Below are 23230 nucleotides of genomic sequence, written 5' to 3'. Positions count from 1 at the left end.
TTGCTGCCCCCTCCCCGCCTCCTCCGCGCCCCTCCCGCCCGCCGCCTCGCCCCCCTCTCCCCCTTCCCCCGCGTCCTCTGCCCCTGCAATCCGCCCCCTCCCCGCCTCCTCCGCGGCCTGCGCGCCCTCACCTCCCCGCCTCCCTGAACCCTCACTTCCCCTTCGCCTCAAGTCCCAGACCATCTCCCCCCGCCCCCCCCCGCCCCTCTCACTTCCCCGTCCCCCGCACCCGCTTCCTTGCCCCCCTCCCTGTGTTCTCCCCTCCCCACCTCTACTCCTCATCTCCCCTGCCCATCTCCCCGCCCCCCCTTCCCACCTCCTGGCGCCTCGGCCCTCTCCCCCACCCCCCCACCTCCGTGCTCGGCCCCCTCACCCCGTCTGCTCCTCTTCCCGAGCCCTCCACTCTCTCTCCTCAGCCCTTGGGGCCGAGCTCGTCCCAAGCCCCTGCCCCAGGAGGCTCCAGACGCTGCAACGGGCTGGCGAGCTCCAGGCGGCCGACCTCGGGGTCTCGGGCGGGACCCAGCTGGACCAGGTACCAACCGGGCCCGTGGATAGACTTGGGCCGGGCGTCTGCAGCGCTGACAGCGAGGGTTTGGGGCGACGAGGACGATGGTGACGACGACGGCTGTTACTGTTCCCGTCCTCGTGATCTTAATGATTTCCATCTGAAACTACCTGACCGCGGGCTGGCTGCCGGGTTAGCTGGTGGCTCAGACCCTGTTCGTTGGCTCCCAACCTCGTGTGCACCCCCGCTCGGCTCCGGGGCCTGCGGGCCAATCGCAGTGACCGCTGTCGCACACAGGTTGGACCCTTTTGTGTGGCTGAATAAAGTAGTCCATGGGAGGTGCTGCTGAAGAACACCCGGGGAGGTGACTAGACTACAGAATTTTCCACTGGAGAAGGAAGGTAAAAGCCAGGTGAATGAACACAGCAACCACTCCTGGAAGCTTCTGGAGGTTGGGAGAAAGAGAGGGACGAGAAGGAAAGGAGAGCAAGGAGGCAGGGCCTGATGCCCAAAGCCAGGGTGCACGTCCCTGGGCAGGCAGGATGGAGGCCACAGGGGTACCAGGAGGGTGGTGGAGGACAGGGGAAGGGTCCCTGGGGTACTTGCCCCAGATCTGGAGGCCTCTTGCTTCCAGAGAACAAGCCCTGTCCAGCATCCTCTGGAGCTGGGAGCGAGTGCTTATTTGGGGCGGTTTGAGCCCTGACGGGCACCCGGCGGGGTTTGCGCTTTGCTGGCAGAGAAACCCCTGCCCTGGAGAACCTGGGGCTGGGGGCGCTGCGGAGCTCCGGGTCCCAGGAGGGCCGATGCTGGTCCTCGGTGCTGCTTAACGAGTCCCTGACTGCTGTGAGCCCCCTCTGCGTGGAGGCCTTCCAGGCTGACCAGCGAGCCCTGCGCAAGCTTCCGGAAGCCACTTCTGTCCCAAGTTGCAAGTGGGATCGAACGTGCCTCCTTCAGCATCCAGCCCAGCGGAGGGGAAGAGAGAGAGAGAGACACTCCTTCGGCCCCACGCCAGAGCGGAGGGCACACGCGGCGTGCTGGCTTCTGCATCTGCACCCCACCGGGCACTCGGCTTATCAGTAATTCTGTTCAACTAGGTGCCTCATGCCGGGTAAGATGAGCTGCAGGCTGCTGTTCCTTGTGGCTGGTGCCCGCGTCTCCACTCACTGAGGGCCTGTGAAATCAGACGTAACGGGGCAAACTTGAGGCCTGGTGATGCCTCCAAAAACAGCCCCAGAAGCCCTGAAAAACAGTGGGGCTTTTTACCGCAGGCGCCCCAAGGGAGAGGCGGGGACGTGACACAGAGGCATTCCTGAAAATCCTCTCAGGAAAACCTTCCTTCCCCAGAGATTCTCCCCACACACAGCCCTCTCACTGAAGCAGTGCTCCACCCCCACCCCCACCCCCAGCTCCTCCCTCCCTGGGCCTTAAGGCTCAGACACTGGACCCTGACGGGGGGGGGGGGGGCCCTCTGTGTGACCCCCACAGCCCCTAGAGACATATTCTCTCCCTCCTTCTCTCCAGGAAACCAGCCCTCCCTGAGGGTCTCTGCCTCCCGGAGTAACGAGGGAAAGCTCTTCACAGAAAATGTCAGCTCATCAGTACGGGAGGAATGGAAGAATTAGGAGCTCGGCATTCTGCACCCCTCAGATAACTGAGCGGGACAAGGGGACGTGAAAGTGTGTCAATCACACAGTGCCACCCGGGGAAGAAAAAACACCCACCCTCCACTTTCATCGGAGACGTCTGGCTGTCAACGCCTTCATGGGGATTCAAACTCAGCACCACCCATGCTGGGTCAGTCTGACGGTAGGGGTCGAAAACCAGCTCACGCAATCGCCGACGCTGTGGTCTTTCTGAAAACACTTCGGCCCTCACGTCCAGTTTACGGGAAGGAGGAGGGATAGAGCACGCGGTAAACAACACCAGGAGAAAAGACCAGACAGGTGCCGAGAGCCAGACCTAGCGCATCCCTCAAACAGGGTAACGTCAGGAAAAGGGTAGGATTGGTTCTAGGATGAAAACAGCTAAAAAGAAGCACCATTTCTAACAACAAGCATGAACCCGATCACCTAAGCAGCACGAAAGTATTGTGATGACATTTCGGTATGAACGGAGTATCACAGACCCATCCGTACTGCTAATTGGGTGTGGTGATAGCACAATGCTTATCTGGAAGAATGGCCTTATTTCTAGGAGATGAGCTGTTGAGGGTGAAATGTCTTGATGTCCGAAACTTGTTTTCAAATGACTCAGCAAAGACAATACTTGCACAGAAGGTCGAGAGGACAAAATCAGTGACCAGAGCTGGGGAGCGGACGTGGTGGGGAGTTGTACAACGTGCTCCCCTTCTCTGGATGTTTGAAATTTTTTCGTAACAAAAAGTTGGAGAAAAATAAAATGTCAGGTACCAAATAACTTAAAAATTTCTCCAGCTCTTTTCTCAGGCCGTCAAATCCAGTCTAGACTTAGGAGAATAAAATCAAAAGACAGTATAATTTATATGTGAATGCTTTTGAAAAACCATCTGGCCCCAGACTTGACTACAGTAGGTACAAACTTATTACATATCACATATCACCGTATAAACGTAACATGTACTTGTTTATAAGTTTACGAAAGGAAACATTCACTTTCCCAGCGCGCTGGCGCCTACAGCCTGGCCAGCAGGTGCAGGGAGCTTGGACGTGGAGCCACGGGGGACCTTCCCGGCAGGGCCAGGGTGCTGCAGGCAGTTTGCAGGAGCTGAGTGGCTGCGAAGGCAGGTCGGACGCTTTGGCCTGCAAATGCGCCTCCTCTCTGCCTCCCTTTCCTCTCCCAGCCTCTGCCTCCTGGATCCCGGGTGCTGTTTGGGTCCCCGGGTCAGAATTAGTGGGCACCACCCCTGTTTGAGTTCTGCGTTGGCTCTTCTCTTGAGTAAATGTGCACCCCACCTTCCTTGGTTTCCAGACGCCTCTCTGCAGGCGGGCACCCGGGACGATGTGGTGTGAGCTCACTGGGGACGAGCCCTGGGAGGATGGGAGGCGGGGGAGGGGTGCTGGGTAGGAGGAAAGGAGCCCGGCACCGGGGAGAAATGGCTTTCAAACAGCAGCCTGGATACAGATTGGCAAAACAAAAGTTGGCCTTTGCGCAGTAACCCTGGCTGGACCCGAGTGAAGCCTGGGACTCGCTGACCTCTTGCAAGTAAGTATTCACTGGCCGACAAACACCGAGCGAAGCTGAACCTCATGAATTCATGGTGGCTCCCGCAGTTAGCACCTTGGCGACCCGTCTCCCTGCCTCAGTCACACCTCCCTTTCTCCTCCCACGCTGCGCGGTCAGCCAGGAGCCAACGGAGATCCCGAGATTATTCTGTTCACACTTTGTACGGGCACCTAACTAGTGTGTCTGCGTTCGTGCAAGTGTGCGACTGTGTGTGTGCACGTCCGTGTCTATGTGTGTGCACGTGTGTCTGTGTGTGCACGTGTACAGGGGTGTGTGCACAGAGGAACTGCACTTTGAGGGACGTAATGTGTTCGACCCTCCACGGAACATGAACACATGGACCCTCTGGTAAAATACAAAATAAATATTTGGTCTTTGTTCTTTTCTCGGCACAGAGCTCCTAAAAGCCTCAGTTTATTTCTCTTGTATGTTAATGAGATGACCGGGGGAGGTGGCTGGGGGAGGCGACCGCCTCAGGATGGGGCTGGACGACAGGGACACCGGCCCTGTGATCAGAGGGCTGGCATTTGAGGGTCTCCCGCCCCCATCCCCGGGGAGGTGTGAACACCCCGGGCTGGTGCTGGGAGGGACACGCGGAGCTCTGGGCCCCCTCCCCTCCCCTGCCTGCGTGTCTCTTCCGTTTGGCTGCCACTGAATTGCACCCCTTGAAATAAGCCCAGAGACATCCGTAAAGTGTTTCTCTGGGTTCTGTGGGTGGTTCTAGCAAGCGACCAGACCTGAAGTGGGTGTGGGAGCCTCGGAATTGGTGGTCGGCTGGGCAGAAGGTTCAGTGGGAGCGGGGGTGGGGGGGGGGGAGTGTGAAATCAGCCTGGGGAGGCGATCTCATGAGCTTGTGCGGTGTGCATGCACATGCTTTCCTGCAAGCCTGTCTTCTGAGAGCCGGAGGAGAAAGGATGGGCTGGGCGGGGGGTGGGGGGGGTGGGGGGGGTGGGGAAGGGAGGCGCCCCGGATCCCGTCCCATTTTGAGAGTGGTCCGAGGGCTGGCTGCGGCGTCTGCAGCTGAAGCCTACAAACGGGGGGCCGGGTGGGCAGCAGCCCTTGGACGCTTGCAGTCCTATTAGTCCAAAAAGTGCCCTGTGTTCGCAGATGCCCCTCCTGCAAGACGGGGGCGGGCGTGGGGTGGGGAGCGGCTTGCGGGAGCCGCGGCCTCCGCTTAGGAAGCCTGTCTGCGCACACCGTCTGCAGCGCAATCCAACAAAAACGCCGGTTGTGTTTATCCAATCGCTCGCAGAGCGTGCAGCCCTCGGCGTGGTTGTGTGCAGACCTGTCCGTGCTCTGCTCGGACCGGTTCTGTGCACTCCTCCCGTGCTCCTGGCTCTGTGAACGAGTGTCTGCAGCCGCGCTGAATTACTTTGCTGTTTCGTGGCTGAGAGAGGGTTTGCTTGGGGGTGGGGGTGGGGACACCGGGCGACCATGGAAGTAGGTAACCGTAATTGCAGATTTCCTCACTCCTCCAACATCAAAGGCCTGTGGGTTTAGAGCAGAAAGGACCGAAGGGGTTTGATGAGACCGTGAGAGTGGAGATCAGCGCTGACCCGGTGCTCACTCCTGCCCCAGACCTTCACACAGAATCACTCCTTAACCACACCAGGAGACCCAGCCCCCAAGACTGGGACCATCCCATCCTCCAGATGAGGAAACCGAGGCACAGAGATGGCCGTTCACTTGCCCAAAGTCACACAGCTAGTAAGTGGCAGAATGCCCCCCCAACTTGGACTTTCTTGACCTAATTTGGCCCTTTGGAGGTTGCAACCTTCTTGAAGCACATTGGCCTGAACTTACTGCACGAACGACCAGTACCTGGGGTGCCTGTGGGGTGCCTGCGTAGGGGTCCAGGGGCCGCTCCCTCCACTGCTCTCGGCTGGAGCAGGAGGGCAGGAAGGCAGGGATGATGGACACCATCGGCAGACCCTCACTCTGGCCAGCCCCCACATCTGCTCTCCATTCTGGACTGTGAGCGGCCGGTTTGGGGAGACTGGATGGAATCTACCAGGATCCTTTACGGACGGCCCCTACTTCAGCCTGGAGGATGGCTAGAGCAGGCTGGAGCGCGGTGGTGGGCAGAGGAGTGGGGGACTTGTTCCTACTGTCGTTCTTAATTCTTCTGACACTTGAATTTCTGCGTGTCAGAGTCCCCCTCCGGAAAATGGTACGTTGTACCACAGTCAGTGGGGACCACGTTAACTATCTGGGTATTTCAATGGATCATAGAAGTTTGCAACTTTCTACAGAATGCACATGTGGGGAAAGCTTTCCTTCTTTATTAATTTAATTGAAGCCGTGCACAAACCCTTCTCCTTGATTAAAAGATGTTTTCAAAAGCTGCATTTAGAAAAGAGGAAAAGTCTCAGATCAATCATCTAAGCTCTCATCTCATGACACAAGAAGAGGGGCAGAAGAAACTCCAAAACAAGTGGAGGGAAGGATAAAAGAAAACCAGTCGAAATAAATTAAAACAGAAAAATAATCAATGAAGCAAAAGGCGTTCTTTGAACGATCAATAAATTGACAAATTTGTGCAAGACGGGATCAGACATAAGTGAATCTTGGGGATGAAGCGGAAGGTGTCACACCCAGAGGGCCTTACGAGGATAATAAGGGGAGACTATGAACAAGTCGACACACATACGTTTGACAACTTAGATATAACAGACCAGTTCCTTGAAAAGCACAAATCTCCGCAATTCTTCCAATAGGAAGTACACAGGCTGAGAAGTAGAATTCATAATTTCTGAGATCTCAAAAAAGTAATCTTCCAGTTCAGATGGTTTCACTGAAGAATTCTACCAAGACATATGAAAAAAGGATTAATAATACTAATTCCAAAAATCCCTTTCAGAAAATAAAAAATGATTTTCCAAATCCTTTTTATTTATTTATTTATTTATTTATTTTTTTTTTCAACGTTTTTTATTTATTTTGGGGACAGAGAGAGAGACAGAGCATGAACGGGGGAGGGGCAGAGAGAGAGGGAGACACAGAATTGGAAACAGGCTCCAGGCTCCGAGCCATCAGCCCGGAGCCCAACGCGGGGCTCGAACTCACGGACCGCAAGATCGTGACCTGGCTGAAGTCGGACACTTAACCGACTGCGCCACCCAGGCGCCCCTCCAAATCCTTTTTAAAGCAAGAATTATCCTATCCCAAAACCAGACAAAGATGGCATGGAAGAAGAAAACCACAGACCAATGTTCCTCATAAGTATAGACACAGACATTCCTAATAAAATAGTAGCAAGTAGAATTCAGCATTACATGGAGGTTACAATTACCATGACCAAATTGAGGTTATTACAGGAATGGAATGTTGGCTTAACATTCAAAAATCAAGCAATACAATCTGTAATATGAACAGCCTAAAGAAGAAAAACCATATAATCATATCAATTGATGGAGAAAACACATTTGGCAAAATTAACATCTATTTATGATAAAATCCTCAAAAAACTAGGAGTAGAGTAAATCCTCAACTTAATAAAAGAGCATCTGGCATCTATAGAAATTCTATGGCTGGCATCATACTTGATGCAAGACTGAATGTTTTCCTCTAAGATCAGGAACAAGACAAAATGCCCTCTTTCACCACTTGTATTCAACATTGTCCTGGAAGTCCTAGATAAGGAAAATAAAGGAAATAAAATGTATATAGACCAAAAAGGAAGAAACAAAAGTGCCTTCATTTGCAGATAGCATGATGGTGGCGGTCCTCCTAAAAATCCTAAGGAATCTAGGAAAATACACAAATAAAAATTCCTAGAGCTAATAAACTAGGCTACAGGATACAAGATCAACTTACAAAAATCAATTGTTTTTCTCTATACTATCAATGAACAGATGGAAACTGAAATTAAAAATACAGTGCAACTTAAAATCACTAAAAAAATGAAATTCTTGGGTGCAAATGTGACAAAACAGGCACAAGCTGAAGACTACAAAGCACTGAAGAGAGAAATCAAAGATCTCAATAAATGGAGAGACATACCATGTTCATGGATTAGAAAACTCAACATAATAAAGGAGTCTATTCTCCAAAAGTGATATACAGGTTTAACACAATTCCTAACAAAACCCCAGTAATTTTTTTTTGCAGAAATAAACAAAATTATTCTAAGTTATTCTAAATATTCAAAATTATTCTGTTTATATGGAAAAGCAAAGGAAGTAGGATTGCTAACACAATTCTGGAAACAAAGAATAAAATGGGAGGAGTCACTGTACCAGATTTCAAGACTTATTATATAATTACATTAATTGAGACCATGGTGTTGGCAGAAGGAAAGACATGTGAATCAATAGAACAGAGAACCCAGAAATAGCCCCACATGGAATGGTTAATTGATATTTGACAGATATTTGCAAAAGCAATTCAGTGAAGGAGGAATTGTCTTTTCAACACATGAGGCAGCAGCGATTGGATATCCAAAAACAAAAACATATGTGTGGACCAAAAATGTTTGTAAGATGACCTTGGAGAACAAAAGCTGGTGAAGGCGAAGGTGCAGAGAAACTGAGTCACTCTGGTGGGAATGTGACTGGTGCAGCCACTCCAGAAAACAGTTTCCAGAATGGAGCCTGGAATTCTACACCCAGCCAAACTGACCACCACATCCGAGGGAATCACAGAGATGTTCTTCTCAGACGCAGCAAGAATTCAAACTGTCTTGGGGAGCTACCTGCGAAAACACCTGCAGCAAAACGAGGGAGTAAGTGAAGGAAGAGATAAGCCTAGGCCCTGAACCTGAGAAATCCAACCCAGGGAGGCAAATCCCAAGAGGCCTGAGAGGGAAAGTCTCGGGATGGCGGCTGTGCGGGAGGCTCAGGGAGAGGCCCTGCCTTCTTCCATAGGTTTCCTGTTTGGCTATTCCCACTCGGTCATTCCCAATGCTGTCATTGTGTGTGTCTGTGTGTGCCTGCGTGTTTGCATGAGTGTGCATGTGTGTGTGTGTGAGTGTGCTTGTGTCTGTGTGTCTCTAGGTGTACATGAGTGTGTATGTGTCTGGATGAGTGGATGTGTGTCTGTGTGTGGCTGTGCTGTGTCTGTGAGTGTGTGTGCATGCGTGTGAAGCCTGTGTGTGCACATGTGTGGAGCAGAGTCCCCAGGTCCAGACAACACGGTTCTCTGCAGGCAGAGTTTGGGGGCCACCTGGCACCCCCTGAGCTCCTTGCTTAGCCGTTATTTCTGATGCCTGGAGGGTCTGATGATGACGTTTAAAGCTTTCCTGCCAGTTACCACTTTGTCTCTTGTGTTTTCACCCCATTTCCTGTAAACTGTGTTGAAAGACAATTCAAGATGAAAACTCCCTTACTTTCTTCCCTCTCTGAATCTTACTTGATTTGGATTACAATGAGGCAAAGAATTTTCTGTGTTAGCCTAGAATTTTCCAACACTCGTGTGGCATTTATACCACACTCGCCTGGGTTTCCAGGACAGCAGCTGCCCTCCAGCATCCTTCCAAGCTGAAGATTAGCTTCACTCACAGGCTTATGCTCTGCCTCCTTGGGCTTTGATAAAGACCCAGTGATGTCACCAGGCCCACTTTTCCCTGCACTGTGTCAGGTAGAGAGTAAACTCCAGGGCCTTGGAAAGATCCAGAAAACAGGGCTTGGACACGAAATGCTCCCCCTCCCTCTCACCTGTCATTCGTTTATGTTTTATTCGTTCCACCAGCTACCATTGTGGTGGCAGGCCAGAACAGGACCAAACGTCTGTCCTCAAAGAGCCAATAACCGATAGAGTGAGGACGACACCCTCTCGGGCGGCTCTCACCCAGGGCACAGTGGGGGAGGGTGGCGGGGTGGGCTCCAAGCCCAGACAGCATGTGCCCTCTGGGCATCACACACAGGTAGAAATGGCTTGAGGTCTGTGGGTGTGAGGGCGGGGGCGAGAGGTCCAGCTGGCAAAGTGGCAGGAAGAGTCAGACCTGCCAGTGGTCACGCCAAGGAGTTTCCAGCTGTCCCGGAAGGTCTGGGCCTTTGTAGCCTTTGAAGCAGGCGGGTGTCCCAACCCAGTGGGCACGTGAGCCCACGTGGTGGCCACACTTTCTGCTCTTGGGATGGGCTCCCTGTTGCAGCCTCGATGGAGAAGGCAGGCAGAGGGCCGGGGGCAGCCCTGGGTGGGGAGGGGGGGTGTCCAGAACATTCACCTCTGAGCCACAGGGTCGGCAGGTGGCCTGGCAGGCGTGGACAATGCTGTGGTCGCTCACCGGGAGGGTCACAGACATGGTGACTTGTGCTTCTGGTCGGCTGCTCTCTATAAACAGGTACATTATCTGTCGACATCCAGAGAGCTACAAGGCGTGTTCCACTGGCTGGTGTAAGCGGTCAGGCAGAGGTGAGCCTGGTGGCAGATCCTGCTCTCCAGACCTTCTCCCAGAGCGGGGACAGAGCTCAGCACCACTGGGAGGTCGGGAGAAACGCAGACTCGGAGCCTCGGGACCCTGCAGGATCCAGTCCTGGGCAGCGGGGCTGGGGGCTGCCGAACCGGGTCTGGGTCACCCGAGCCTGCGTCCCAATCTGCTGGAGGAGGTACGGGTCATCCCACGCCCTTTGGATCTCGAGGCTTCCACCCTCCAGGGCTTCATGTCCCTGTGCTTGGATGGCTCCCCTCACTCTCCTGCTCACGCTGCCAGCTCCTGCCAGCCCTGCATCAGGATGTCCCTTGGGGCTGCTGTGTCGTTCTCCCGAGTGTCCTGGCCTTTCCCCAGGGAGGAAGGAGTCTGTTCCCACGGTCAGCCCCCCCGCCCCCCTCGCTCCAGCCCTCCCAAACTCCACCCTCTCTGTGCGGTCCTGGGAGCGGTTCAGCCAGACCCTGTGCTGACGGCACCACTGGCCGAGCGGCCAAAGGCGGGCGGGGAGAACTCCAGAGCTCCTGCTGATCGGCCCGCTTTACACCCCTGTGGCCCTGAGAGGCCCCCAGCCCCCAGCCCCCTGTTCACCTTGCTCAGAGACAACCTTTCCCCAGCTCCCCTCCACACGTAGATGCCCGCGCCCTTTCCGTCACCCCCTGCTTTGTTCTTCCACTCAGGAAACAGAAGGACCAGAAGGGACATGTACACGCTCCCATGCCACAGCCACCGACCCACCAGCTCTGCCCCGGACCTCTACTTCCTTCCCGTTGGAAGGGAGGGACTCTACGGAAGCGGCCCACGGCAGCCTTACCGTTTGCTCCCGGGCCCGGCCATCGTCCTCTCCTTGGCAGGAATGTGACAGGCCAGGGCTCAGCTGTCCTAATTAGGTAAAAGCGTTGGCCCTGAGGTGCGTTATGGGTAAAAGCATTCTAAGGAGGAACAGGCCGAGTGAAGGGGACAGGTGGGTACACGGCTGTGCGGTTCTGGTGACAGGACCCTGGGTGGCTCCCAGGAAGATGCAGGCACCCCCTGGCCCCGGTCTTGAGGTCTGTGGGTGTGAGGGCAGGGGCGAGAGGTACTCCCCCTTGGGGCAGAGGGAAGGAGACTCCCCTCCCAGGCTGGACCGCTTGCCGGGGGGCCCAACAGCAAAGCTCCCAGAATGCCCTGGGCCAGGGCAGGATGTGGTCAGCTGGGGCGGGCTCCTCCGGCCCCGGCCTCGGAGTTACTCCAAGTCACCGGTCAGTGGCCCGCAGACTGTCCAGGAATTCCCGAGGCAGGCCCGCAGGAGGGAAGTGGGCAAAACCCTGGCTTGGTGGTCTAGGGAAATCCCCTCCTCCTAACCACCACCTGAACGCGGATGCTTTACTGGCCATGACTTCGGATACAGGAAGAACGGTCAGAGGCGGTGGCTGGGCACAGTGTCTCATTAATGTGGAAAAAACTATACCACAGCAAAGCTCGAGACAGCTTTCTGGCACTCTGAACATAGCTGCTCTTTAAAAAATTTTCTAATGTTTTTATGTATTTTTGAGAGAGAGAGCATGAGCAGGGGAGGGGCAGAGAGAGAGGGAGACACAGAATCGGAAGCAGGCTCCGGGCTCCGATCTGTCAGCACAGAGCCTGATGCGGGGCTCGAACTCACGAACTGCGAGACGCATAACTGACAGAGCCACCCAGGCGCCCCCCTGAACACAGCTGGTCTTTAAAGTCCCGAGGCACTTTGGGGAAATGGATAAGGACAGTGCAGTCAGGAGAGTGAATGACACCAGACAGTTCTCATCCTGGTACTTTTCACGGATGACCCTCAAAGCAAGGGCATTCGTGACGCTTGGCACGGAGTCTGTGAAACGGAAGCCAGACGTTCAACTTAACCTGTGGGCTCGTCGCTGGGGCTCTCCTTCCTCGACTCAGCCCGCTCCCCCTGTGTCTCTCTGAGACGTGCAGACGATTTCTGCGTCAGAATTTCTGAGCGGTGTCCTCTCCCGAATCCCTGTGCAGGCAGAGCCTAGACTGAGAGGACATCCGTCAAGGTGAGGGCCTGACCAGCGCTCGCTCGCGACACGGCACAGAGCCGGGCACGGCGAGCAGGAACGCAGGCCCAGACGCACAATGACGGGAAAGGCTGGTGTGTCAGGAGGCCTTCGGGAGATGGTAGTGCCCCCGGAGCAGGAGGACCCCTCAGCGCGGCAAGCGGGAGCTGGGGCAGATGCCCTGGGCCACAGTCGGCACTCGCCGGCGGCCCATCGGATGGACTCAGGCTGGGAAACCGTGTCAGAGTCCCCACGCAGACTTGGCCTAAGTCCACAAGAGGCGCGGAGCCCGTGGGCCCCAGAGAGGCCGTGCACGCGGTGTGGCCGGGAGCGCTTTGCACGCTCGCCCTGCTGAACTCAGTCCGCCGTGGACCCCTTCCCAGGAGTCCCGAGACACGGTGGTCTGCTTCGTGCCTTCCTCGGGGGGAAGCCGGGAGATCCGGCCGGAGCTAGGGGTCACGTCTCCTCTTCGCGAAAGTCCTGGCCAATTTCTCGCTCGTGTTTCAGAAGCTCAACTTACATTTATAACCAAACTGGATTCTGTAAAGCACCCGTCACTGCTACCAATGTCTTCGGCTTTCGCCGTGGATTTTATCTTATTTTTTCCTTAGATTGATTCTGCCTTTGACTCAGGACATTGGGGTCAAATACTTTGGAGGGTCTCATGGGGAAGGTCATCCTCTTGTTTCAGGAGTGGGAGCTGGGCACCCCCACCCAGGCCTGGGCCTACAGGGCGAGGGGACAGCTGCTGTTTCCCCGGCCGCATGTGTGATGTCAAAGTATTTGTGGCTTTTAAAAAAAATGTAATTGCAAGGCGTGAATCTCAAATATGGCTGTTACCATGTTCCCAGGGAACCATCTGGAAAGTGAAAACAGTGTGTTTCTACACTGATGCGCTTTGCTTTAACGGCCCCGCTGGGGCCCCTGGGCAGGTGAGACTGGGGGTCGGGGTCTCCAGGAGGCGCCTGCTGGGCTTTCCATTCTCAGCCCGACGTGAAGCCAGCCTCGACACCCGCGAGCTACAATGAGCAAGGGTGTGTCCTCACCAGGGCCAGGTTTAGGGAGCCCATGAAATGTTGCTAGGTGTGGATGCCAAACCAACAGAAGAAACACAAAGGGAAATGATCATGCAAAGAAGAAAAAGCAGTGACTGTGGGAATAAGATAGAAATAGAAACGACCAGGAGTGAGCACATTCGAGGCTGTGCACACACATGTCATGGGACGTCGGGGTGAGTGTGTCGGGTTTGATGGCTTTTGTGCAAATCACTGCAAGTCAGAACGGGAGTGCTGAGGTCGGCGAGGAAGACCTCTCTGGAGACGCGCTTGCCTGCGGCTGTGGCTGCTTGTGGAAAGAGCAGCCAGTGCAAAGGCCCTGAGGTAGGAATGGGTGTGGCCTGCCGGGAAGAGTGAGACAGTCCTCTGCCCAGACATGCTGAGACAAGATGGGGGGGAAGCAAGCCAAGGTCGGAGGGACAGACCCTGTGAGCCGTGGCATTGGGTTCCTACAGCTGCTGTGACAAGTGACCTCAGACTTGGTGGCTTCAAATCGCATAGATGTGTTACCCCACGGCTCTGCAGGTCCAAAGTCTGACACCGAGGTCCAGGTGCCTGCCTGCATTTCTTGGCTGGTGGCCCTTCTGCTTCAAACTCTGGGGCCGCCGGGCCAGGTCTTCCCATGCTGCCATCTGTCTGATGCTCTCCTCTCCTTTCAAGGACCCTCAGGATTACGTTGGGCCCACCTGGAAAGCCCAGGATGCTATTCTTTCTCCTGAGTCAGCTGAGAGGCTTCCTTCCACAACCTTCGCCACATCGCGTCACGTACTCGCAGGCTCGGGGGGTTAGGACGCGGCCGTCTGAGGGGCTGGTCACCACCAGCCGGGTAAGCAGCTTGGGTTTTTACCCCGGGTACGGCAGGAAGACGCTGGAGGAGAGCTCTGGCAGCGCTCTGACTGTGCCTGGGGCGCCCCCGAATCTGAGGCTGCCCGCCGTGTGTGTTAGGCACGGAGGAGAAGGGGAGCTGGAGAGCACTGCCCTGCACTGTCCAGCTTCCTGGGGCCCCACTCGGCCCTCACTGCACCCCGAGCTCTCCACGCTACCTGTTCAAGAAGAGAGGGCAGGGTGGGCTTTTCTGTGGAGAAGCCCGGAGACCTCAGAGTGGGGCACGAACCTGTGTCCCCGCAGGTTACAGGAGAGAAATCCATACCCTCGGGGCTCCCAGCCTTATTTTTGGCAACTGTCTCCTTTGCTTTTCCGCCCAGTTTAAGATTTTCTGAGTCATCCCTAAAGTATTTAATCACTCACGTGAAGTTACATGCTTCCCAGGATCAATGTTCCGGTACCACGGACGGTCTTTAGAAAGGGAGTCCTATTCAGCTGCGTCCAGAGGCCGGCATACGAAGCTCCCCGCGACTGGCTAGAATCGTGGCAAATTGGTTTTGTGAATTAGCACAGGTCACGAGCCCCCCTCCCCAGTGAAAGTAGAAAACCGTTGTTTCAGGGGTCATCTCCGCCAAAGCCTAGAAGTTTGCGCCCACAGCTCGCGCTCAAGCAGCACACTGGGTCTTACTCTGCAGGACGCGTTACAACATTTTGAGAACCACCCAAAGGGAGGGAGGCTGCTTGCAAGGCAGCCGGGGGCAGGAGCGGGAGAGGAGCCCCAGGTGGTTCCTCCTCACTGTCCAGGTCGTGGATGATAACGCACAGCGGGTCTGGCGCACCTGGGGTCGCTCGCCGACGTGTGGTCCCCGAGCCTCAGAATAGGTGGGTGTCCTGGGAGGCCAGTAGATAAGCTCCTGCGGCTTTGAGCAGCCAGAACTTCCAGGCTGCGACTCCCGATTACCGCTTCTCCCCGCTCAGCCCCCTCAGCCGTCACCCCGCCAGCCCGCCACGGCTGCGATAGCCAGGACCCTCTGATCGTGCCCGCCCGGCACTCGTGGTACAACACGAATTTTCTCTGCTCTGCCCTCCAAACTTTCCATCGTTTCTTGCTCATTCTCACTTTGTTTCGTTTGCTTTTCACCTCTGTTTTTCTGGTTTTCAACTGTTCCGTCTCAATTTTTATCAGTTTTACACATCACATCAGTCTGCGGTCTACTTGTCCTTCCCCATTTTCCTTCCTTGGTAATGTTTGCTCTTCTGGTCTCACACACTTCTTTTCTCTCAAACCTCAGATTAAGATAAACAGTTGCTAAAAATGCACAAGCTTATTTGAGCAAACAAATGCTCAGAAATCATCACTGGGGCATAACTGTAAATATCCTACTCCGTCCAATAACTCGTGCTTAACGATACACAGAAGGGACAAGCTGATTGCCAGAATATTAAGCAAATAAATTCTCAGCAGCCAAAGTCCACAGGTGTACGATTTTGGGGCGATTTCCTGGACTCCCTGTTCCAAGGGCCCCGCCGCGCAGAGGGACGCCCTTGTCCCATCAACCACTACCGGGCCAGCCTTTCTCCCAAGTCCTGAAACGCGTTCTTCTCTAGCTAGGCTGACCCCGATGTGCTCACCGCTGTGACCAGCCCCCCAGGAATCTGAGGGTGGGAATGAGAACAACTCGGCCACGGTCGACTCTGGAGAATGTGTGAAGCTCCTGATCCCGTGTCCTGCGGGGAAGTTTTCTCATACAAGGTTTGCTTCCTTCAATTCGTTGCCCCGTCTTCCTGGAACAAATCCAACAGGAAGCTGGAGCTGGCTTCGGCGGCCGTGGAGCCGTGCGGCGGGCGGCGGGTGGGGGGGTGCCCGAGAGATGGGCGGAAACGTGGTGGGGCAGGTGCAAGGCCAGGGGGCTACCGAATGCTCCTCGTCTCAGCGCTCACTGCAGAGTTCTTGGGGCTCCTCATGGACTGGAAACACCTCACAATATGCTGGGGGAGAAAGGGCAGAGGGAGGCGGGCTGACGGCTCAAGATCTCCTAATCTCCCCCTGCCCGTTGTGCGCACCTGAAGCCCGTCCCCGGAGCCGCTGCTGCTCTGGTCCAATGTCGCGAGCTCCGAGCCCCCTCCAGGAGATACCAGTCTTCCTTGGCAGGGGTCACACTGCAAACCCCTTCTCTTCTCGGCCGTCCGGATCAGTGCTGAGCAGAGCGTTTCCAAAGACTACCTTAGAGTGGATTGGCCGATTGGCTCGCCTCTCCCGGTGCGTTTCTGCTCTGCTGGCAAAGCAGGCGGGGTTGGCAGAAGCAAAGTGACCCGTCTCCGTCAGCCACTTGGATGCTGCGGGCGTTCAGTTCCTTCCTCGTGTGACCAGTACATCTGGGGGTTCCCGGGGGCCAGACTGTGGGAACACAAAGCTGAGTGAGGCCATCGCTGCTGGAGTTTATAGGAAAACTGAGGGTTACAGTGCCCACGTTTGGTGGGGGAGGTCAGCTGGGGCAGCGCCCACGGGTGCCCCGCCCTGGCCCCTTGTCCACCCCAGAGGCCACCTGCCGTTTCTGCAGACAGCTCTGGAGAAAGGCTGGGCAGTCAGTTCCTGGGATTTCCCTGCACGGAGAAGGGGCCCGGCCACGGGACAATGCCGAGGAGGGGGTCCCGGCAGCACTGAGCACAGGGGCCCACCCTTCCTCGGTACCCTCCTCTCCCCCTGACCCAGAGCTTCCTGTAATCACCTCCAAATGAATGACTGCCACCAAATGGTCTGGGAACCTGCCTTGGGAAGGACCCAGACTGAGACACAAACACTAACAGCCTGGGGCCAGGTGGGGTCCAGGTCTGTGGCTCTGTGCAGCGGGCAGGGTGGTGGCGGGTGGGGAGGGGCTCACAGCCGTGAGGAACGGACACAGCCCCTGGAGACACGAGACAGCCCTCCACATTCAGAAAGTGCTCAGGAGCCTACATGCCCGAGAACCACTGCAGGGGAGAGATAAGAAGCCTTGCTCCAGGCTCCGCTGAGGCAAGATTCAGCCCGTGCTCCTGAACACCACAGCCAGTGGCCCCTTTCTGCCATCATTCTGACTCCACTTTTCCAGGGGAACCAGGGGATTTCCATTTCTCCAGCTATCTCTCTCCATGCTGGCTTTTCTCCGGCCAGAAACTTTTGTTGTCTGCTTTGTCTGAGACCGAGATGTGTCTGCCTCCTCTTAGCAGCCTGGCAGCTCTGTTCCCTACTTCCTTCTCTGGCTGGGGACCCTGGAGAGCCAGGACAGTGTCTCAGGGGCAGGGTCGCTGATGGTGACACTGCTTGGCTTCTGCCCAAGAGAAAGGTGCCATGAGCTCATGATCTTGAGTATCAGGGTTCTCCAGAGAAACAGAGCCAAGGTAGATAGATGATAGATGATAGATAGATAATTAATAGATAGATAAATAGATAATAGATGATAGATAGATAGATGAGAGATTTATTTTTAGAAATTGGCTAACATAGGGGCACCTAGGTGGCTCACTTAGTTAAACGTCCAACTTCGGCTCAGGTCATGATCTCATGGTTCGTGGGTTCGAGCCCCGCGTCATGCTCTGTGCTGACAGCTCAGAGCCTGGAGCCTGCTTTGGATTCTGTGTCTACCTCTCTCTCTGCACTTCCCCCACTCACGATCTCTCTCTCTCTCTCTCAAAAAATAAATAAAAACATTAAAAAAATAAATTGGCTAACACAACTGTGGAGGCTGGCAAGTCCAAAATTTGCAGGGTAGGCTGGCAGGCTGGAAACCCAGGGAAGAAGAGCTATGTCGCATCCTGGGTCTGAAGGCTGTCTGGAGGCAGAATTCTCTCCCCAGGGGAGGTCAGTCTTGTTTCCTCTTAAGGCCTTCAACTGATTAGACAAGCCCCACCCACATCATGGAGGACAGTCTGCTTTACTCAATGTCTACTGATCTAAATATTATGCAGATATGTAAAAATCCCTTCACGGCAGTTGTTTGCCCTGGCCAAGCTGATGCGTAGAATCGACCACCGTGCCAGGGCCACCGGCCGGGGAGCAATGTGCTTTGTGGAGTTGCGTGGAGACGAGTCAGGCGGCACCATTGCCCAGCGGGGCTGGCCGCAGGTGTGTCTGCTCAGGGACACATGCGTGCACACATGCACACACGCAGACATGGGTCACGGGACGTAGCCACGAGCACCCAAGAGTGCCCCTGAGGTGGAAAGATCGTCACACTGAGGTTTTGATCTGCACCATCTCCCGACACGCATCGTCACTCCACCAAAGTGTCACGTGCCAGTCTGTGTTTACGCAAAGCCCAGACGACACCGCCGGGAGCCCAGGGCAGGTCAAGTAATTCAAAACCCACAGAACTTTGCCAGTTTCTGCTCCGACCCTCCTCACCGGCTGGAGGCTGGGTAGGGAAGTAGGCTTAGTTTACGAGGCACAAATTCCCCGGTAAGTACAGCTGACTGGACACACGCCGGCCATCCCTAACCGTGCCACCATTCCCCTCTCTCCTGGTCTCACCTCGCAAGAAGCTCTTCTGTGTGATGCACGACTATCTCAGAGATGGAACTCAGTGCCTCGCCTTGAGTGGGCCGTGAGCTCCTCTCTGCCACGGTCCTTTCGACCACCATTGTTCACGCTCATCCTCAGAAACGTTGGGGATGAAAGTGACCCAAGAGCCACACCACTGATTTCTCCCAGTCTCCAACCGGGCGTCTCGCACGCAAACGGTCGAGGGGCGTAAGTCTCCCTGAGCTTTAAATGCGCGAAGACTTGGCCAATTTAAACTGATCATGGCCCTGAGCGCATGTAAGTGGCATTTTTAAAAGTCGTCGTCCAGCTCAGAGCCTGGAGCCTGTTTCCGATTCTGTGTCTCCCTCTCTCTGACCCTCCCCTGTTCATGCTCTGTCTCTCCCTGTCTCAAAAATAAATAAAACGTTAAAAAATTAAAAAAAAAAAAAGTCGTCGTCCTGTTTGCCTCTAAGTTGTGTTTGTACAAGAATGTCTCACAAACGGGTTACTGGGAAAGGCACAGATCACGGAAGAGCCTAAACAAGTTCCCGCGGGCCCCGCTGCTGGTGGTTGTGCAGAAGGTACAGAGGGCAGGAGGGAGCCGGCCCAGCCCCGGGGGTCAGGAGCGTGGGGCCCTGAGGACTCTGAGGGGAACAGGAGCCTCTCAGAGCAACGGCCGTGTCTTGAGCAAAGTCAGAGCTTGACGGGGGGCTCTGGTGGGTGGGGGAGAAGCACCAGCTGCTGGAATTGGCTGGGAAGATGTCACTGTGATTTTAGGACAGGCGTTCAGAAAGCCCACTGAACAAGTGCTGTGTTCTCCTCGGCTTTCACTGTCTCCAGGGACCCCTGACCCGGCGGGTGAACTTCACGTCTGGAGAGAGGAGTGGTGCTCAAAGTGAGCTCGAGGGCGGCTGGCGGAGCACGGACACAGCCCTACCGGGGGACGCGGACGATGCTGTGAAGGACTTCCAGCTGAGTGTGAGGCTGGTGGCCAGAAGCGCTTCTTCAGAAAGGGCAAGCCAGGCAGTGAGACCCCTTTCCAGCATTTATTGCCCTATTGGGCCAGTGTTAATTTGGATGAGTCACTTCACTCTCAAGTCTGCACGTCTGGAAGATCAGTCTGAACTCCCTCTTCGAAATTATGGCAAAGACAGCTTAGGTGAACCTAAAAGAAATGTGAGCTCTTCAGGCAGGCGGCTTCGGTTTTAAGAGTACTGATAAGGTGTGTAACTTTTGGGTGGAGGCCTTAGGATAACCCTTGTAACAGTAAGCATTCGAGCACGAGAACGTTCACACGCACAAGAGCTGGAATGTTGGCATGTTTGAAATATGAAAGTCTGACCTCAATTTCTCTTGGGGAATTCATATATACACTTTTTAGTTTTTAGCGTTTTATTTATTTTTGAGAAAGAGAGAGAGCGTGTGCTCGAGCGAGCAGGGGAGGGGCAGAGACAGGGAGACACAGAATCGGAAGCAGGCTCTAGGCTCTGAGCTGTCAGCACAGAGCCCGACGCGGGGCTCAAGCTCAAGAACAGAGATCATGACCTGAGCTGAAGTTGGATGCTTAACCGACTGAGCTGCCCAGGTGCCCTGTGTGTACCTTTTTAAAAAATGCATTTTTGAATGACTTTGTGTTGCAAATAGCCTGACTGAGGCTCCTGTCTGTCTGCTATCCCTGCAGATTTCGGGGACCCTGGTCTCCGGGCGAAGGACAGAAATGTCTCACCTTCTAAGCACGTGGCCGTGTGCAGGTGGGGCCAGCCGGGACGGTCCCGGATTCAGTCACGTAGCGGGTGCTGCCTGGACTGCCGAATAAACATTTCTATGCTGGGAAGCGTCTACTCCACCTACGAATTTTGCCTATCGGGCAGGAGTGTGTGTGTGTGGATGTTATTGTCTTTAAATAAACTGCGGCCAGTCTGCAGGCCAGATTCCAGATGCCGGCCAATGAAAACGGCTCTCGGGAACCGAAGGAGGCTTGTGTCCTGCAGGGGTATCTCTCAGCTGTGCAGAAACCCTGCTCTCCCACTCCTTCCACAGATCAGCACGCAGAACGTCAGTGTGGCCACCTTCTTTGTTTAACTTAGTTACCTTTCTAGAAACTCAGAGTTGCTTCTCAGATGAACTTCATTGATGAGGATGCTATTTTTTGTTTAATCCTTTCCCCCCTTTGAATGCTTTCGGGTGTCGGTGCTTCGAACTGTCAGTGCAGAGCCCGACTTGGGGCTTGAACTCATGAACCGCGAGATCCTGACCCGAGCCGAGATCGAGAGTCGGACGCTTTACCTACTGAGTCACCCAGGCGCCCCAGTTACAACCCTTCTTAAGGGAAAAATGCCCCGGTGGCCACCGCTCTGGGTGGAGCTGGGACCCCAGGCTGCTTCCTCAGTAGGGGGAAGGCCCCAGGACGGGGATAGTGGGAGGGGAGGGGACCAGCATGCTGGGAACACCTTACACACCCAGTTATGCGGTGATTTCTCAATAGGCTCTCCTCCTCCAGCCTCTGATGGCCGACCCCCTTGTTGGAAGTTTCATTTCTTCTGTTTACCGAAGAGTCATGAAAATAGTGCAGAGAACTCTCGTCTTCACCCCGTGTCCCCGGTGGTGCAATCTCATGTAACCACAGGACATTTGTCACAACGAAGAAACCCGCCCTGGTGGCACATTATTCACTGAAGTCTGGAATATTCAGACGTCACCCGTCTTTCCACCGATGGCCTCCTTCTGCCCCGAGCCCCCTCCGGGATTCCCCGTGGCATCTGCTGTCTGACCTATTCCCCTGGCGTCTGGGGGGTTCTCAGCCTTGCCTGGTTTCCGTGACTCTGATGGTCGGATACTCCGCAGAATGTCACTCGGTGTGTGTTTGTCTGACGCCTTCTCATCGTTCAGGATTTGGGGGAGAACGCCAGAGGCATGCATCCTTTTGGCCTTGTGTTGGGGGTGCGGGCTACCAGACGGCCCCAGCACCTCCTGGTTAAGGGGTGGTCTCTGTGAGGGGTCTGTTTCCTCTTCCGTAAGTTCGAAGCCAGCTGGCACTCAAGCGGAGGACGAGCAGGAACCACCTCCCGGGGGCGGATCAAAGAATCTGTGGACATAGTTACAACTACCGAGGTAATTAATAACCATTTTGTGGTAGGTACTTTGAGGCTTTGCCTGCGCGCACTAACTTAGCATCAGCCGTGGATGTTGCCAACAGCAACAGTGGCTCATGGGGATTTTCTCTTCCCCTCAGTCCTAATGGATTTGTTATTTGTAATTCTTGAAGGAAGATTTGTGCCATTTCCCCATTTATTTATTTTTTAGTCATTTATTTGTACCAGCAGGCACTCACGGATATTTGGTTACTTCTCTGGGTTACAGTCTGATCTCCTCATTTATTTTGTTGCTCAACTCGCTCGGGCTTTGGCCTCTGGGATTTTCCAGGTCGGCTTCTGTGCTCGGTCAGAGCGCCCCACCTCGTTGCCTTTTCCTTCTTTTCCGAGAACTTCCTCAGTTTCTGGCACCACAGAATGTTCCAGACTCATCTCGTGTTTTCTGCCGCCATGCGGGGGGTCAGACGTGTCTCCGGAGGCTTGCTGCTGCACTGATTGGAAATCGGTATTTAGGAACCCAGACCTGGGACCCGGATTCATTTGTTGCTCCCCGTGTCCCTGCTCTGAGGCCCTCGTGGTGTTCCGAGCTGGCCGCCCTGTGTGTCCCCACACGTCTCTATTGTCCCCTGTCTGTATAACAGCAGTCATGGCTTCATGCCAATGGCTTCAGCTGTATCCCACCATGTGCCTGCTGATTCTGCACGAGGATTTAGGACAGGGAAGTTAAAATGTAATTTTGGGGGTGCCTGGGTGGCTCAGTTGGTTAAGCATCTGAGTCTTGGTTTCAGCTCAGATCTCATGGTTTGTGACTTCGAGCCCTGCGTCGGGCTCTGTGCTGACAGTGTGGAGCCTGCTTGGGATTCTCTGTCTCTCTCTCTCTGTCTCTGTCCCTCCCCCACTCACGCTGTCTCTCTCTCTCAAAATAAATGAATAAACTTAAAAAAAATCTTTTAAAAATGTAATTTTGGGGGTTCAGACTAATGGTGTTTTTCACAAATCCTTTTGTTTCATATGTGATTTTCTGAAGTCAAGAAAAAACGAACCCACAACCAGAAGTTCACGGATGTGCTGATAAGCATCAGGTTTGAATTCCAGAAAACCAATTCGGGTTAGCAAGACAGACTCACTTCTCTTGTCTTTTCTGAGGACGGACCCAGCATCTCTGTGCTTCTGGGCTGTGGAGAACTGGCCTGGGATCTCCTGCCCACTCCCCACCCCCGCAGCGAATATCCGTTTGTCCCCTTCGTGGCCGATCTTCCAGATGTTCGGGTGACCTGCAGCTCGGTCTCAATAATAGAAAAAAAAAATCCACTTTTGTGATTGTTGTTTTAATATTCGTGTTCCCGGCCTCCTACACATCGAAATTTTGTGAAAGTGTCTTAAGGTTCATTTTGTTCTTCTGTGTTACCCTAGCATTTCATTTTTAGGAATAAATCATTGGTAGTTCCTTAGTTCAAGAGGTCGCTGATTTACATGCAAAAGTTTGGGGGAGGAGAAATCCGCTGCTAATTTCTGTTAGCAGAATTCCTCCAGCTGAGTTAGTGTCGGGGAGGGAAGAGTTGGAAACACATAAACCACCCCTGTGCAAATAGCTCCCGTATCTGCTGGGGTGTTTGAAGCTGCAAATGACAGAGCCCCCCATTACAAGTTTGACGCG

At 54.4% G+C, this 23230-nt stretch overlaps 1 protein-coding gene and 1 long non-coding RNA gene across 3 annotated transcripts in view; one reads left to right on the top strand and one right to left on the bottom strand.

The window, feature by feature from the left end:
• The window catches only part of S1PR3 (sphingosine-1-phosphate receptor 3), a 255929-nt gene that overhangs the window by 10800 nt on the left and 221899 nt on the right, over nt 1–23230 (bottom strand). The gene's annotated exons all lie outside the window — the stretch shown is intronic.
• Nucleotides 356–2907, top strand: LOC122204648. Of its 2 annotated transcripts, none has more exons than XR_006195726.1 (4): nt 356–532; nt 803–906; nt 1243–1613; nt 2027–2907. It is a non-coding gene; the product is annotated as an uncharacterized LOC122204648 (long non-coding RNA). The 2 variants fall into 2 exon arrangements; XR_006195727.1 differs by having other exon boundaries at nt 803–917.

This window comes from Panthera leo, chromosome D4 (assembly GCF_018350215.1).
Source record: "Panthera leo isolate Ple1 chromosome D4, P.leo_Ple1_pat1.1, whole genome shotgun sequence".
Taxonomy (NCBI): Eukaryota; Metazoa; Chordata; class Mammalia; order Carnivora; family Felidae; genus Panthera; species Panthera leo.
This window is presented reverse-complemented; position numbering and strand designations above follow the sequence as displayed.